Source organism: Salvelinus sp. IW2-2015, linkage group LG14, assembly GCF_002910315.2.
Source record: "Salvelinus sp. IW2-2015 linkage group LG14, ASM291031v2, whole genome shotgun sequence".
Lineage (NCBI taxonomy): Eukaryota > Metazoa > Chordata > Actinopteri > Salmoniformes > Salmonidae > Salvelinus > Salvelinus sp. IW2-2015.
The window spans coordinates 41,963,950-41,980,074 of NC_036854.1; the positions used below are offsets into that span (position 1 = coordinate 41,963,950).

The window sequence follows — 16,125 nt, forward strand, 5'->3', positions numbered from 1 at the left end:
GACTTTCTCAGATTCTATTGATAATACATTGATAGGGGAGCTTTTCGTTTTACAGACAACAACRTCAAAATGCTTTGCTTCTATAGAATAAATACAGTACGCGTATGCCAGTATTTTATACAACGTTGTTTATGTATGTTTTGTGCGTTAGTAAAAGGGYTTTTCCTGTTGACAAGGTTTTACCTTACAATTGCCTCTTAGAGAATGTTAATGATGTAGGAGTGAGAGTGGTAGTTCCTTAGTAAAGTAATGTTAATCATTTAGAACTGGTAGTTCCTTAGTAAAATTAATGTTAATCATTAAGAACTGGTAGTTCCTGAAAGAAACAAGGAAGTAATAGCTGACAATATTCTCTCATGTCTTTTCTGTGTGATAAAAGACACAAAATGTCACACTATATGACGATATAGTAATGACTCAGGCCATTGTTATTGTAACAGAAGTTGGTCAACCCAATGTTCACTGGTCCTCAGCTCTTATTAAAACAGGTTGGTCAAAACCAACATCCACTGGTCCTCAGCTCTTATTAAAACAGGTTGGTCAACCCAACATCACTGGTCCTCAGCTCTTATTTAAACAGGTTGGTCAAACCCAACATCCACTGGTCCTCAGCTCTTATTAAACAGGTTGGTCAACCCAACATCCACTTGTCCTCAGCTCTTATTAAAACAGGTTGGTCAACCCAACATCCACTGGTCCTCAGCTCTTATTAAAACAGGTGGTCAACCCAACATCCACTGTCCTCAGCTCTTATTTAAAACAGTTGGTCAACCCAACATCCACTGGTCCTCATAAAACAACAGTAGTTGCAGTAGCCTAATCATCAGTTGCTTTGTATTGTATTCAACATCACACCAATTGTAAAAATAAACAAACAGAAGACTTTTAATACCGGAATCACACAAAATCTGTATTTTTCTTAAATAAATACATTAAAACTAAATAGATAAAATATATAGTGCTTTCGGAAAGTATTCAGACCCCTTGACTTCTCCCACATTTTGTTAGGTTAGAGCCTAATTCTAAAATGTATTAAATTGTTTCCCCCCCCTCATCAATCTACCCCATAATGACAAAGCAAAAACAGGGTTTGCAAAATTATATATTTTTTAAACCCTGAAATTTCCCATTTACTTAAGTATTCAGACCTTTTACTCAGTACTTTGTTGAAGCACCTTTGGCAGCGATTACAGCCATGAGTCTTCTTGGGTATGACACAACAAGCTTGGCACACCTGTATTTGGGGAGTTTCTCTCATTCTTCTCTGCAGATTCTCTCAAGCTTTGTCAGGATGGATGGGGAGAATCACTGCACAGCTATTTTCAGCTCTCCAGAGATGTTCGATCGGGTTCAAGTCCACTCGAGCAATCAAAGACTTGTTCCGAAGTCAATCCTGCATTGTCTTGGCTGTGGGCTTAGGGTCGTTGTCCTGTTGGAAGGTGAACCTTCGCCCCAGTCTGAGGTACTGATCGCTCTGGAGCAGGTTTTCATCAAGGATCTCTCTATACTTTGCTCCGTTTATCTTTCCCTCGATCCTGACTAGTCTCCCAGTCCCTGATGCTGAAAAACATTCCCAGAGCATGATGCTGCCACCAAGCTTCACCGTAGGGACGGTGCCAGGTTTCCTCCAGACGTGACTCTTGGCATTCAGTCCAAAGAGTTCAATCTTGGTTTCATCAGACCAGAGAATCTTGATTCTCATGGTCTGAGAGTCCTTTAGGTGCCTTTCGGCAAGCTCCAAGCGGGCTGTCATGTGCCTTTTACTGAGAAGTGGCTTCCTTCTGGCCACTCTACCATAAAGGTCTGATTGGTGGAATGGTGCAGACATGGAACTCTGGAGCTCTGTCATAGTGACCATCGTGTTTCTTGGTCACCTCCCTGACCAAGACCCTTCTCCCCCGATTGGTCAGTTTGGCCAGATGGCCAGCTCTAGGAAGAGTCTTGGAGGTCAAAACATCTTCCATTTTAGAATGTTGGAGGCCACTGTGTTCTTGGGGACCTTCAATGCTACAGAAATGTTTTGGTACCCTTCCCCAGATCTGTGCCTCGGCACAATCCTGTCTAGTAGACAATTCCTTTGACCTCATGGCTTGGTTTTTGCTCTGACATGCACTGTCAACTGTGGGACCTTATATAGACAGGTGTGTGCCTTTCCAAATCATATCCAATCAATTTAATTTACCACAGGTGGACTCCAATCAAGTTGTAGAAACATCTCAAGGATGATCAATGGAAACAGGATGCACCTGAGCTCAATTTCCAGTCTCATAGCAAAGGGTCTGAGTACTTATAGTACCACTCAAAGGTTTGGACACACCTACTCCTTCAAGGGTTTTTCTTTATGTTTTTACAATTTTCTACATTGTAAAATAATAGTGAAGACATCAAACAATGAAATAACACATATGGAATATATTATACATATACTGTATATATTTTATATTTGATATATATTTGATATACTATTTGATATTTGATATTCTTCAATGTAGGCATCCTGTCACGACTTCAACCGAGGCAGGCTCTCCTTCCCGTTCGGGTGGCGCTCGGCGGTCGTCGTCACCGGCCTACTAGCTGCCACTGACTCTTTTTCCTCCCCCTCCTTATGTGTTTATTTGTTACACCTGTGTTCAGTTAAGTGGGTAATTAGTATGGCTTTATTTGTCAGCCAGCCCGTAGGCGTCTTTGTGCGGGATTGTTACTTTGTAAACCTTTTGGATTTCGGGAGTGGAGATTGTATTTGTGGACTGGGATTGTGGCTCGTGTCGTTGGACCGAACCGTGTATGTTCACCCAGTTTCGTCCGTGTTGGACATTGTGTTGGATAGTTGGGGATTTAAAAGACTAACTTATTGAAAGCTTCTGCGTTTCCTGCGTTTGATCTTCGCACCCCCCCTCCGACACCCAGGTCGTTACAGAATCCCGCACCAAAATGGAGTCAGCAGGAGCAGCAGCCAACCCTCTCCCATCGTGGAGGAACGGGTTTCTCACCACACCACCGTCCTCCATCGAATCGGATCCGCCATGGACCAGATGATGGAGAGAATGGAGCGATGGGAGAGGAGTGGGCTCCTCTCTCCACCTTCAGCTCCCCTTCTCAGGACTCTTCATCCCCGCGGCTCCAGCGCGCTCCGTCTTACGCTCACGGGATTATGATGGAGCGGCGGCAGGTGGCCAGGGGTTTTTACTCCAGCTGGAGCTATACCTGGCCACTGTTCGCCCTACTCCCTCGGAGCGGAGAGGGTGAGTGTCCTCGTCTCCTGCCTAACGGGTCGTGCTCTGGAGTGGGCCAACGCAGTCTGGAATGGCCCGGACTCAGCGAAGGAGCACTACCCGGAGTTTACCGTCGCTTTCGTGCCGTGTTCGACCACCCCCCAGAGGGCCGAGCGGCGGGTGAGAGACTGTTTCATCTTAGGCAGGAGAAGAGGAGCGCACAGGATTTCGCGCTGGAGTTCCGGACCTTGGCCGCGGGATCAGGGTGGAACGACAGGGCCCTTATTGGACCACTACCGGTGTAGTCTCCGGGAGGACGTCCGCAGGGAGCTAGCGTGTCGGACATCGCTTCTTCTTTGGATGAGCTTATCGACATGTCCATCCCGACTGGACAATCTGCTGGCTGCCCGCGGGCGTTCGGAGAGGGTCCTGTGCGTTCCACCACCCAGCGCCCCGGCTCCCACCCAATGGAGTTGGGGAGGGGCCCGCCTAGGGGACCGAGGAGGAGGCCTCCCCTGCACCAGCTGTGGTCGGAGAGGACACACGGCCGATCGGTGCTGGGGGGTCTGTCTGGGAGTCGAGATGTCAGGCGGAACGCTTCTCGATCACCCCAGGTGAGTCAGCACCAAACCACTCAGAACCCCTGTTGGTCACATGTTTGTCTCAATTTTTTTCCTTTATTTTTTCCCCCTTCCCAGCATAGGGCACTAGTAGATTCAGGTGCAGCTGGGAACTTTATGGATCGCGGACTCGCCGAGAGTTGGGCGTTCCGCTTGTGCCGATAGATTCTCCCTTTCCCGTGCACTCTCCCTAGATAGCCGGCCATTAGGGTCAGGGGTGGTCAGGGAGGCCACAGTTCCCCTGGACATGGTGACGCAGGGGAATCATAGGAACGTATCAGTCTCTTTATTATTATTCGCCTGCGTTTCCAGTGGTGCTGGGTATTCCCTGGTTGGCCCGGCACAATCCCAAATTTCGTGAGACAGGGTTCTCCAGGGGTGGTCAGAGGAGTGTTCTGGAAGGTGTCTGGGAGTTTTCCATTGGTGCCACGTCGGTGGAGAGTCCAGAGAGGTTCCACGGTGCGCATTCCCCCCGAGTATGCCGATTTGGCAATCGCTTTCTGTAAAAAGAAAGCGACGAAATTACCACCACATCGACCGGGTAGGGATTGTGCGATAGATCTCCAGGTTAACGCTGCGCTTCCCAAGAGTCAGTGTACCCTTTGTCCCAAGAGGAGACGTTGGCTATGGAGACATATGTCGCGGAGTCTCTGGGACAGGGTACATTCGGCCCTCCATCTCACCCGTCTCCTCGAGTTTCTTTTTGTGAAGAAGAAGGAGGGAGGTTGCGTCGTGTATTGATTATAGAGGTCTAAAGCCATCACAGTGGGGTTTAGTTACCCACTACCTCTCATCGCTTCGGCGGTGGAATCATTTCACGGAGCGCAGTTCTTTACAAAACTGGACCTCAGGAGCGCGTACAGTCTGGTGCGTATTCGGAGGGGGACGAGTGGAAAACCGCATTTAGTACCACATCGGGCCATTATGAGTACTGCGTCATGCCGTATGGGTTAAAGAATGCTCCACTGTTTTCCAATCCTTTGTAGACGACATTCTCAGGGACCTGCACGTGCAGGGGTAGTTGTGTATATCGATGACATTCTGATCTACTCAACTACTCAAGCCGCGCATGTATCTCTGGTGCGCAAAGTGCTTGGCAGACTGCTGGAGCATGACCTATACGTCAAGGCTGAGAGAGTGTGTCTCCAAACAAGCCGTCTCCTTCCTGGGTTATCGCATTTCCACCTCGGGGGTGGTGGTGGAGAGTGACCGCATAAAGGCCGTGCGTAATTGGCCGACTCCAACCACGGTGAAGAGGTGCAGCGGTTTTTGGGTTTTGCAACTACTACCGGAGATTTATCCGGGGTTTTGGTCAGGTAGCGGCTCCCATTACTCACTGCTAAAGGGGGGCCCGGTGCGGTTGCGGTGGTCAGCGGCGGCGGACGGAGCTTTCAACAGGTTGAAGGCTCTGTTCACGGATGCTCCCGTGTTGGCGCATCCGGATCCTCTTTAGCATTCATAGTGGAGGTGGACGCGTCCGAGGCTGGGGTGGTGCCGTGCTATCACAGCGCTCGGGTACGCCACCAAAACTCCGCCCCTGCGCTTTCTTCTCTAGTAAGCTCAGTGCAGCGGAGCGTAACTATGATGTGGGGGATCGGGAGTTGTTAGCGGTGGTCAGGGCTCTGAACGGTGTGGAGACACTGGCTTGAGGGGGCTAAACACCCCTTTCTCATCTGGACCACCACCAGAATCTGGAGTATATTCGGGCAGCTCGGAGACTGAACCCGCGTCAGGCAAGGTGGGCCATGTTTTTCACCCGGTTTAGGTTCACGTTGTCCTACAGACCCGGCTCCCAAAACGTAAAGGCTGACGCACTGTCTCGCCTTTACGACACGGGGATAGGACCACCCGAGCCCACTCCCATCATCCCCGCCTCGAGGCTGATAGCGCCAGTGGTATGGGAGGTGGACTCGGACATCGCGAGCGGGCGTTACGGGCGGAACCCGCGCCTCCTCAGTGCCCGGCGGGCCGTAAGTACGTACCGCTTGGTGTTCGGGACCGACTGATTCGGTGGGCCTATGTCCTACCCTCCTCGGGTCACCCTGGGGTGACGAGGACAGTGGGGAGCCTTCGGGAAGTATTGGTGGCCATACCTTAGCTCGGGACGTTAGGGTTATGTCTCCTCCTGTTCGGTATGCGCTCAGAGTAAGGCTCCTAGGCACCTTCCTAGAGGGAAGTTGCAACCCCTCCCCGTTCCACAACGCCATGGTCTCATATCTGTCCGTGGACTTCTGACCGATCTCCCCCTTCTCAGGAACACTACGGTTCTGGTATTGTGGATCGGTTTCTAAGTCTCTGTCGTCTCCTCCCATTGCCCCGGTATCCCTACTGCCCTACAGACTGCGGAGGCCTTATTCACTCACGTCTTCCGGCACTACGGGGTGCCGGAGGACATCGTTTCTGATCGGGGCCCCCAGTTCACGTCCCGAGTATGGAGGGCGTTCATGGAGCGTCTGGGGGTCACGGTCAGCTTGACTTCCGGTTTTCACCCCGAGAGGTAATGGGCAGGTGGAGAGAGTGAACCAGGAGGTGGGTAGGTTTCTGCGGTCCTATTGCCAGGACGCGGCCAGGGGAGTGGGCGAGATACATTCCCTGGGCCGAGATGGCCAGAACTCACTACGCCACTCCTCTACTAATGTGTCCCCTTCAGTGTGTGTTGGGGTACCCCGGTCCTGGCACCATGGCATCCGAGCCAGACCGAGGCTCCTGCGGTGGGAGAGTGGGTACGCGCTCCAAAGAGACTGGAGGGCCGTCCAGGAGTCCCTTCACAAGCTACTAGGAGGCGAAAGAGGAGCGCTGACCGCACCGCAGTGAGGCTCCCGTGTTTGTACCGGGGGAGAGGGTCTGGCTCTCGACCCGAAACCTACCCTCCGCTTGCCCTGCCGGAAGCTGAGGCCGCAGTGTGTAGGGCCCTTCAAAGTCCTGAGGAGAAATAACGAGGTGTGTTATCGATTAAAACTCCCTTCCTATTATCGTATTAACCCCTCGTTTCATGTGTCTCTCCTCAGGCCGGTGGTAGCTGGTCCCCTGCAGGACGGTGAGGTGCCGGAGGTCCCTCTCCCCCTCTGGACATCGGGGTTCCCGGCGTACACGATATGGGCCATTCTGAGACTCGAGACCCGGTGAGGGGCCTGCAGTACCGTGGACTGGGAGGGGTACGGTCCGGAGGAGAGTGCTGGGTACCGGTGGAGACATTTTGGATCCATCTATGTTAAGGATTTCCATCGCCTCCATCCGGATCGCCCGCGCCTCGTCCTCCGGGTCGACCTCGAGGCCGGTGTCGGCGCGCTGCGGGAGCCGCGCGTCAGAGGGGGGTACTGTCACGACTTCAACCGAGGCAGGCTCTCCTTCCCGTCGGTGTGCGCTCGGCGGTCGTCGTCACCGGCCTACTAGCTGCCACTGACTCTTTTTCTCCCCTCCTTATGTGTTTATTTGTTACACCTGTGTTCAGTTAAGTGGGGTAATTAGTATGGCTTTATTTGTCAGCCAGCCCGTAGGCGTCTTTGTGCGGGATTGTTACTTTGTAAACCTTTTGGATTTCGGGAGTGGAGATTGTATTTGTGGACTGGGATTGTGGCTCGTGTCGTTGGACCGAACCGTGTATGTTCACCCAGTTTCGTCCGTGTTGGACATTGTGTTGGATAGTTGGGGATTAAAGACTCAACTTATTGAAGCTCTGCTGTTTCCTGCGTTTGACTTCGCACCCCCCCCGACACCCAGGTCGTTACACATCCTTTGCCTTGATGACAGTTTACACACTCTTGGCATCCTTTCAACCAGCTTCATGAGGTAGTTACCTGGAATGAATTTCAATTACCAGTGGTGCCTTCTTAAAAGTTAATTCGTGGAATTTCTTTCCTTCTTAAAACTTCTTAGCGCTAGGGGTCAGATTTTTTATTTTCTTAAATAACGTTCCAAGGTAACGGACATTTTTTTCGGCCCAGATCGTAGAATATGCATATCATTTACAGATTAGGATAGAAAACACTCCAAAGTTTCCAAAACTGTCAAAATATGTCTGTGAGTATAACAAAACTGATTCTGCAGGCGAAAACCTGAGGAAATCTAACCCGGAAGTGATTTTTATTATTTTTTATTTTTATCTGGTTTCTTGGCCCGTCTTTCTTCCATTTAAAGGGGTATCAACCAGATTCCTTCTCCAATGGCTTCCTCAGGCTGTGACCAGGCTTTAGACATAGTTTCAGGCTTTTATTTAGAAAAATTAGCGAGATGTTTCAAAACGAGTCAGGTGTCCTCTGATTAGTTCCTGCGCGCGGAGAGGGTAGCTCTCCATTTTCTTTCTCTCTTTTATTGAATAGGTTACGGTCCGGTTGAAATTTATCGATTATGTTTGTTAAAAACAACCTGAGGATTGATTATAAAAATACCTTTGACATGTTTCTACGAACATTACGGATACTTTTTGGAATTTTCGGTCGAACGGAACGAGGCTTTGGTTTTCTGAACATAACGCACAAACCAAACACCGTTTTTTTGTTTTAAAAGTAATATTTATCGAACAAAAAGAACATTTGTTGTGTAACTGGGAGTCTCGTGAGTGCAAACATCCAAAATTATCAAAGGTAAGCGATTAATGTATACTTTTCTGACTTTCATGACCATGCTAATTTGGGCTAAGCTGTTGTAGCATTGATTGATACACTCACAAAAGCTTGGATTGCTTTCGCTGCAAGCATATTTTCAAAATCTGACACAATAGGTGGATTAACAACAAGCTAAGCTGTGTTTTGGTAATATTTCACTTGTGATTGCATGATTATAAATATTTTTAGTAATATTTTTGAATTTGGCGCCCTGCAATTCAGCGGTTGAAAAATGATACCGATGTTTAAGCCAATCAGTTGTGTTGTGACAAGGTAGGGTGGTATACAGAAGATAGCCCTATTTGGTAAAAGACCAAGTCCATATTAAGGCAAGTACAGCTCAAATAAGCAAAGAGAAACGACAGTACATCATTACTTTAAGACATTAAGGTCAGTCAATCTGGAACATTTCAAGAACTTTGAAGTTTCTTCAAGTGCAGTCGCAAAAACCGTCAAGCACGATGATGATACTGGCTCTCATGAGGAACGCCACAGGAAGGGAAGACCCAGAGTTACCTCTGCTGCAGATGATAAATTCATTAGAGTTAACTGCACCTCAGATTGCAGGCCAAATAAATGGTTCACAGAGTTCAAGTAACAGACACATCTCAACATCAACTGTTCAGAGAGACTGTGGTGAATCAGGCCTTCATGGTCGAATTGCTGCAAAGAAACCACTACTAAAGGACACCAATAATAAGAAGAGACTTGCTTGGGCCAAGAAACATGAGCAATGGACATTAGACCGGTGGTAATGTGTCCTGATGAGTCCAAATTTGAGATTTTTGGTTCCAACCACCATATCTTTGTGAGAAGCAGAGTAGGTGAACGGATGATCTCCGCATGTGTGGTTCCCACAGTGAAGCATGGAGTAGGAGGTGTGATGTTGAGGGGGTGGTTTGGAAGTGACACTGTCAGTGATTTATTTAGAATTCAAGGCACACTTAACCAGCATGTTTGCCACAGCATTCTGCAACGATACACCATCCCATCTGGTTAGCACTTAGTGGGACTATCATTTGTTTTTCAACAGGACAATGATCCCAAACAAACCTCCAGGCTGTGTATGGGCTAAATGACCAAGGAGAGTGAATGAGTGCTGAATCAGATGACCTGGCCTCCACAATCACCCCGACCTCAACCCCAATTGAGATGGTTTGGGATAAGTTGGACACCAGCCAACAAGTGCTCAGCATATGTGGGAACTCCTTCACAAACAACAGCATCAGACAGCTGATGACCCTCCAGCAGATCCTCCAGAACAGGTGTACGTTCTTTCATGAACTCCCAGTCGTCACTGATCCTATGGAGACAGAAACAGTTCAGAGGAGGCTTGAAAAACAACATGTGAATGTATTCAACCACATTCAGTCCTGTGAACCAAGGCCCCAAAATAGTTATAATAAATAATAATAATAAATAATAAAAATAGCTGTTTTCAAGAACATGGCCGAGAACTTTACTGCTACAAGGTCCAACTGAAGATAAACACTCTATGGATTGAAGCCCAGCTTACAAGTCTACATACATCATAACCCGAGGGTGTTCACAGTTGTTCAAATGTTGCATATACATTTTTTTTAGTATCTCAATATTGTGTTATATGTTGRAATGTCTAAGAAACAAATATATTGTAGACATTAATAATATTATTTTGTCAGAAATTCATGCCGATGATACAGGTGTGTACTCTATCGTCCGCCCTGCTGATCATGCTCTATCTGAACTACATTATGCTTTCATTATTTTGCATAAAATCTTTATTGACCTTAAATTATTATTGAATACGTGTAAAACTAAGTATATGTTGTTTTCTCGAGTGTACGAAAATTATGACACTCTGTCCGTCTTTGAGGTCACGTAGGTCAATTTGTTGCTCTCTTTGCCTTTATACAGCTCTTTGACCTACTGTAAACTCCCTCGGTTGTTAACATCTACAATAAAACCGCGAAATATGAAAATTATTTATGATCTTTTCTTACCACTATTACTTTGGGTTCTAATCCCCATCTTTCAGAATCTCCACTGTGAACAAATCTCTAACATTCACGATCCTTCAATATGTTTTAACCCTAATGTCACGTTCCTGACCTGTTTTCTGTTTTGTTTGTATGTGTTAGTCGGTCAGGGCGTGAGTTTGGGTGGGCAGTCTATGTTATGTGTTTCTATGTTGGTTAATGGGTGACCTGATATGCGTTCTCAATAGAGGGCAGGTGGTTTTACGTTTCCTCTGATTGAGAGCCATATTAAGGTAGGTGGTTTCACATTGTTTGTTGTGGGTGGTTGTCTTCCGTGTCTGTGTATGTTGCGCCACACGGGACTGTTCGCGTTTGTTTGTCCGTTCGTTTTGTGTAGTCATTTTTCCTGTTCGTGGCGTTCTTCGTTACATTGTAGTTCTTACGTCCAGGTCTGTCTACATCGTTTAATTTGTTTTGTTGTTTTATTAGATCAAGTGTATTTCGTGTTTCGTCGGTTTCATTTAAATAAATTACTATGTCTATCACAAACGCTGCGCCTTGGTCCAATCTCTCACCACTAGAACGACTGTTACACCTAAACCTCCCACAATAACTATTGTTAGTCCTCAATGATCTTACTGACAATATCAACATTTTTTATACATAGCTAAATACATTGTTGGAGACAGTTTTCCATGTCTTTCATTATGCAAACATTTGTTTATTAGATATATTTCTCATTAGAATGTTGTTTTAATTCTATATGAGTCATGCTTTGCTGTGATGCTGTGTTCTCTTATGGGTCAATGATTTTAATTACAAATATAGCATTTATGTTCTTGGCTCAATTATTAGAAGGGCTTGGGGTCCCACCCCTACCGTGTGTTCCCAGGTCCTTATTTGGGAGCCCCGATACATTCAGGATGAAGGCTTACTAGTTATGTCAAATGTTAGGAAGACCTGTTGGTTGTAACAAAAACAAAACAAAAATTTAATTTGACCCCATCTTTTCACCCATACATTTTATTTGGTCTTTTTAATTTAGCCTGTTGCTTGGCTCCAGCCACTTGGGAAGCTCGGCGCATGTACAAACAAAATAACACAATTCAACCGTTGATGGATGGTTGCATAAATAATGACAATGCATGCAGTCCTGCTAAGGTTTTCAATGTTTTATTGTCTGAGTTTTATGGTTTTGCATATGACTGTGCATTATATGATGCCGTAATAGGGAAGAGGATCTGATCACGCCTATTGTTACTCTTGATCAATTATTGATCCCAAAAAGACACACACATTTTATGGGGTTAATTCCACATCGGTTTGCATGGCTTGGTAGTGTATTAGCATGGAATGAGACAAGATAAATATACAATTTATAAAACAAGTATAAAATAAACAGTATTATCTCTAAATTGAGAGATGAATAAAACATGTGTTATCACATCAACATCCCTAATCTTTCAGAATGTACCTGTTTTAAGTATAGAATGACATGTACACAGATTATTATTACCAACTTGTTGTGTTTTTGTCTTAGTTGATTGTTCTTTAGTAAATAGGACACTCAACAGTGTGTTAGTCCGAGAAAACATTATTTAGATGGTTTGTTTTATTGTTGTTGAAAGCTTGAAATGTACACAATGAGAAGTTGTATTGTAACAACCGTTTTTAACGGGGGTAATTGTATCAAATATATCTCTTTGCATGTTTGAATTAGAGCTCCTTTAAAATTTTTCATTACCGCCTGGTAAACACATTCTTGTCACGCCATTGAACCCTGAGATATCTCTGTTTTTCTTTATATTTTTGGTTAGGTCCAGGGTGTGACTGGGTGGATTCAACGCTAGTTTTTGTATTGTCTAGGGGTTTGTAGAGGTCTAGGTATTTGTATATGTCTATGGTGGCCTGACTAATGGTTCCCAATCAGAGCAAGCTGTTTTATCGTTGTCCTCTGATTGGGATCATATTTTAGGTAAGCCATTTTTCCCTTTGGTGTTGTGGGTTTCTTATTTCTATGTTGATATTGCTGTCTGCACTATTTATATAGCTTCACTTGTTCGTTTGTTTTTGTTTGTTTTTGTTAGTCTTGTCAGTGTTCTTTCTTTAATAAAGAGAGATGTACGCATTATCACGCTGCACCTTGGGTCCGATTCATACGACGAACGTGACAGAAGAAAACCCACCATTAAATGGACCAAGCAGGCATGTTCAGGGGAATGGACGCTGGGAGGAGAAATTTGATGGAGCAGGACCCTGGACGCAGGGCTGGGAGTGTCGCCTTCCGAAGGAGAAATTAGAGGGCATGCGAAAGCGGAACGGCGAAATTACGAGGAGTTATACCAACCGAGGTAGGCCACAGAACCCCAAATAATTTTTATGCGGAGAGGGAGCGAACCAGAGGCCGCGTCAAGGAGAGTTGGATGAGGAGTTCGCGCAAGATTCCGGAAGAGAGGTGCTAAGCATTGAGAGCGCTGCAGAGCGGGCATGGCTGAGGTGCGTGTCAATCAGCCCGGTGCCGCCTGTACCGCAACCATGTCAATCAGGCCCTCCAGTGCGCTTCCACAGTCCAGTACGGCTGTGCCTCTTCCACGCACTCGCCCTGAAGATGCGTGTAAGCTCAGCCCGGGTACCACCAGTTCCGCACCCAACGCATCAGACTTTCCAAGTGCGCTTCCATAGTCCCAGAGCTTTTACCGGCGCAAGTTCCCAGTCAGAGTTTTTCGGCAGACGTTCCAGTCCAGAGCTTCCGGCGGACATACCCAGTCCAGAGCTTTCCAGCACAGTACCCAGTCCAGAGCTTCCGGCGACAGTACCCAGTCCAGAGCTTCCCGGCGACAGTACCCAGTCCAGAGCTTCCGGGCAACAGTACCGCAGTCCGAGGAGCTCCGGCGGTCCGAGTCCAGAGCTGTCCAGCGCGTTCCAAGCCAAGTCCTCCTCCGGCGACGGTTTTCACAGTCCGGAACCTCCAACGACAGGCCACAGTCCCGAACCTCCAACGACGGGCCCACAGTCCGGAAACCTCAAACGACGTCCACCAGTACCGAAACCTCCAATGACGGTCCACAGTCCGAACCTCCAATTGACGGTCCACCAGTCCGGACCTCCAACGACGGGGCCACAAAGTCCGGACCTCCAACGACCGGCTCCACAGTCCCGGAACCTCCCAATGACGGGTCCACAGTCCGAACCTTGTCAGTGTTCCTTTCTTTAATAAAGAAGAAATGTACGCATACCATGCTGCGCACCTTGGTCCGATCACACGATGAACGTGAACAATTCTTGTAAGTTGTACTACGTTGACCATTTCTGGGTATGTCTCGCAATGTAACATAATAATAATAAAGTATTATGATAATAAGTTATATTATTTTTTATTATAATATATATCTGCAAACCAAATGTAATTTTCGAAAACCCCTTTTTTACATCTTCAATAGTTATAACCGTTACGTGTTGATGCCTCCAAATCAATTATTCCCGGTCTATCCAGCTGAGCATCCTTATAGACGCTTTTATAATCATTGAAAGTTTAGTTGATCGTGTTGGCTAGGCTGGACAGGTAGTTATGGACTTACAGTTGAAGTTGAACAGGTTACAGCAGGATGGATGAGACTGTGGCCTGAATTCCTAGTTAACCATAAAGTGGATATTTACTGAAGTTAGCCCTGTGCGGCTCTAACAAATGAAACAGAATAACAGGTATCCTATCAGAACTTCGTAACATGTATCCTATCAAATATAAAATCAACAAAGAATCAAATCCTAACATCATTATTAACAATCGTTATTAATATGGCTGGACGTTAACCGGGATCGATATGACAACAGCCCAGTGAAAGTGCAGGGCGCCAAATTCAAAACAACGAGAAATCTCAATAATTAAAAATTCCCTCAGACAAACAAGTATTTTACAACCCTTTTAAAGATAAACTTGTTGTTAATCCCACCTCAGTGTCCCGATTTCCAAAAAAGGCTTTTAGCGACGAAAGCACAAGCATTATCATTATGTTAGGTCAGCACCTATTCAACAGAAAACACAGCCATTTTTCCAGCCAAAGAGAGGAGTCACAAAGAAGCAGAATAAGAGATCTAAAATGAATCACTAAACTTTGATGATCTTCATCAGATGACACTCATAGTATTCATGTACACAATACATGTATGTTTTGTTCGATATGAAGAGTTCATATTTTTATCCCAAAAATCTTAGTTTAACTGGCCCGTTATGTGTTTAGTAATTGTTTTGCCTCAAAACCATCCGGTGATTTTGCAGAGAAGCCACTCATTTACAGAAATACTCATATAAACATTTGATAAAGATACAAGTATTTACATGGAACTTTAGATAACCTCTCCTTAATGAACCGCTGGTCAGATTTCAAAAACTTGACAGGAAACAAAGCACACGTGCCATAATCGCAGGTACAGTGCATCGAGGCCCAAACAAGCCATGAAGATCACCACATGTTGTGGGAGTCAACAGATGTCAGAATAGCATTATAAATATTACTTACCTTTGATGATGCTTCCAATCAGAATGCACTCTCCCAGGAATCCCAGTTCCACAATAAATGTTTGATTTTGTTAAGTAAAGTCCATTTATGTCCAAAATACCTCATTTTTGTTTGCGCGTTCAGTTACACAATCCAAACTCACAACGCGCAGTGCCAAGTCCATGCGAAATTTTCAGACGCAAAAGTCATATACAGTTCGTAGAAACATGTCAAACAAAGGTATAGAATCAATCTTTAGGATTGTTTTTAACATAAATCTTTCAATAATGTTCCAACCGGAGAATTCTTTGTCTTGTAGAAAATGCGATGGAACGCAGTCTAGAACTCTCAACGTGACGCGCCTGGTCAGCTATGTGCACTCTGCCAGACCATGACTCCAAAGAGCGCTCATTCCCCCCCTCCCTTCACATAGAAAGCATCAAGAACGGTTTAAAGACTGTTGACATCTAGTGGAAGCCTTAGGGAAGTGCAAGATTACCCATATCCCACTGTCATATTCAATGGGGCTTGAGTTTTAAAAACTACAAAACCACAGATTTCCCACTTCCTGTTTGGATTTTTTCTCAAGGTTTTTTTGGCCTGCCATATGAAGTTTATTTATACTCCACAGACATCAGGTTCAAACAAGTTTTAGAACTTCAGAGTGTTTTAATATCCAATACAATAATAAATATGCATATATTAGCATTCTGGGACTAAGTAGAAAGGCAGTTTACTCTGGGCACGCATTTCATCCAAATGTGAAAAATTGCTGGCCCCCATATAGAACTTCCAACCCATCCAATGGTCTCTTGCTTCGCACGGCAAGCGGTACTGGCTGCATCAAGTCTGACCACCAACAGGCTCTTGGACACTTCTATCCCCAAGAGCATAAGACTAATCAATAGCTAACAAAATAGCAATGACAGATCTCGAAGTAAGTTTGAAAATAATAAATGGCAAATATACTGTAGGGTACAAAAGCTCTTAGAGGACTTACCCCAGAAGACTCAACAATGAATCGCTGCCAATGGTGATTTCTAACATGTATTGATTCACGTGTGTGAATAGTTTGTATGTTGGTGAGAAAAAATACTATTTTGAATCCCATTCTTCAAATTCAGCTGTAACAACAGCAACATGTGTAATAAGTTTAAGGGGTAATGATACTTTCTGAAGGCAGCTGTCATAACATAACTTCAATTACCTCGTTCCCCTGCCTATACTCAGTACTG

At 45.7% G+C, this 16,125-nt stretch overlaps 1 pseudogene; it reads left to right on the forward strand.

The window, feature by feature from the left end:
- LOC111973562 (partitioning defective 3 homolog) overlaps positions 1 to 16,125 on the forward strand; it is an 807,950-nt pseudogene that overhangs the window by 775,652 nt on the left and 16,173 nt on the right.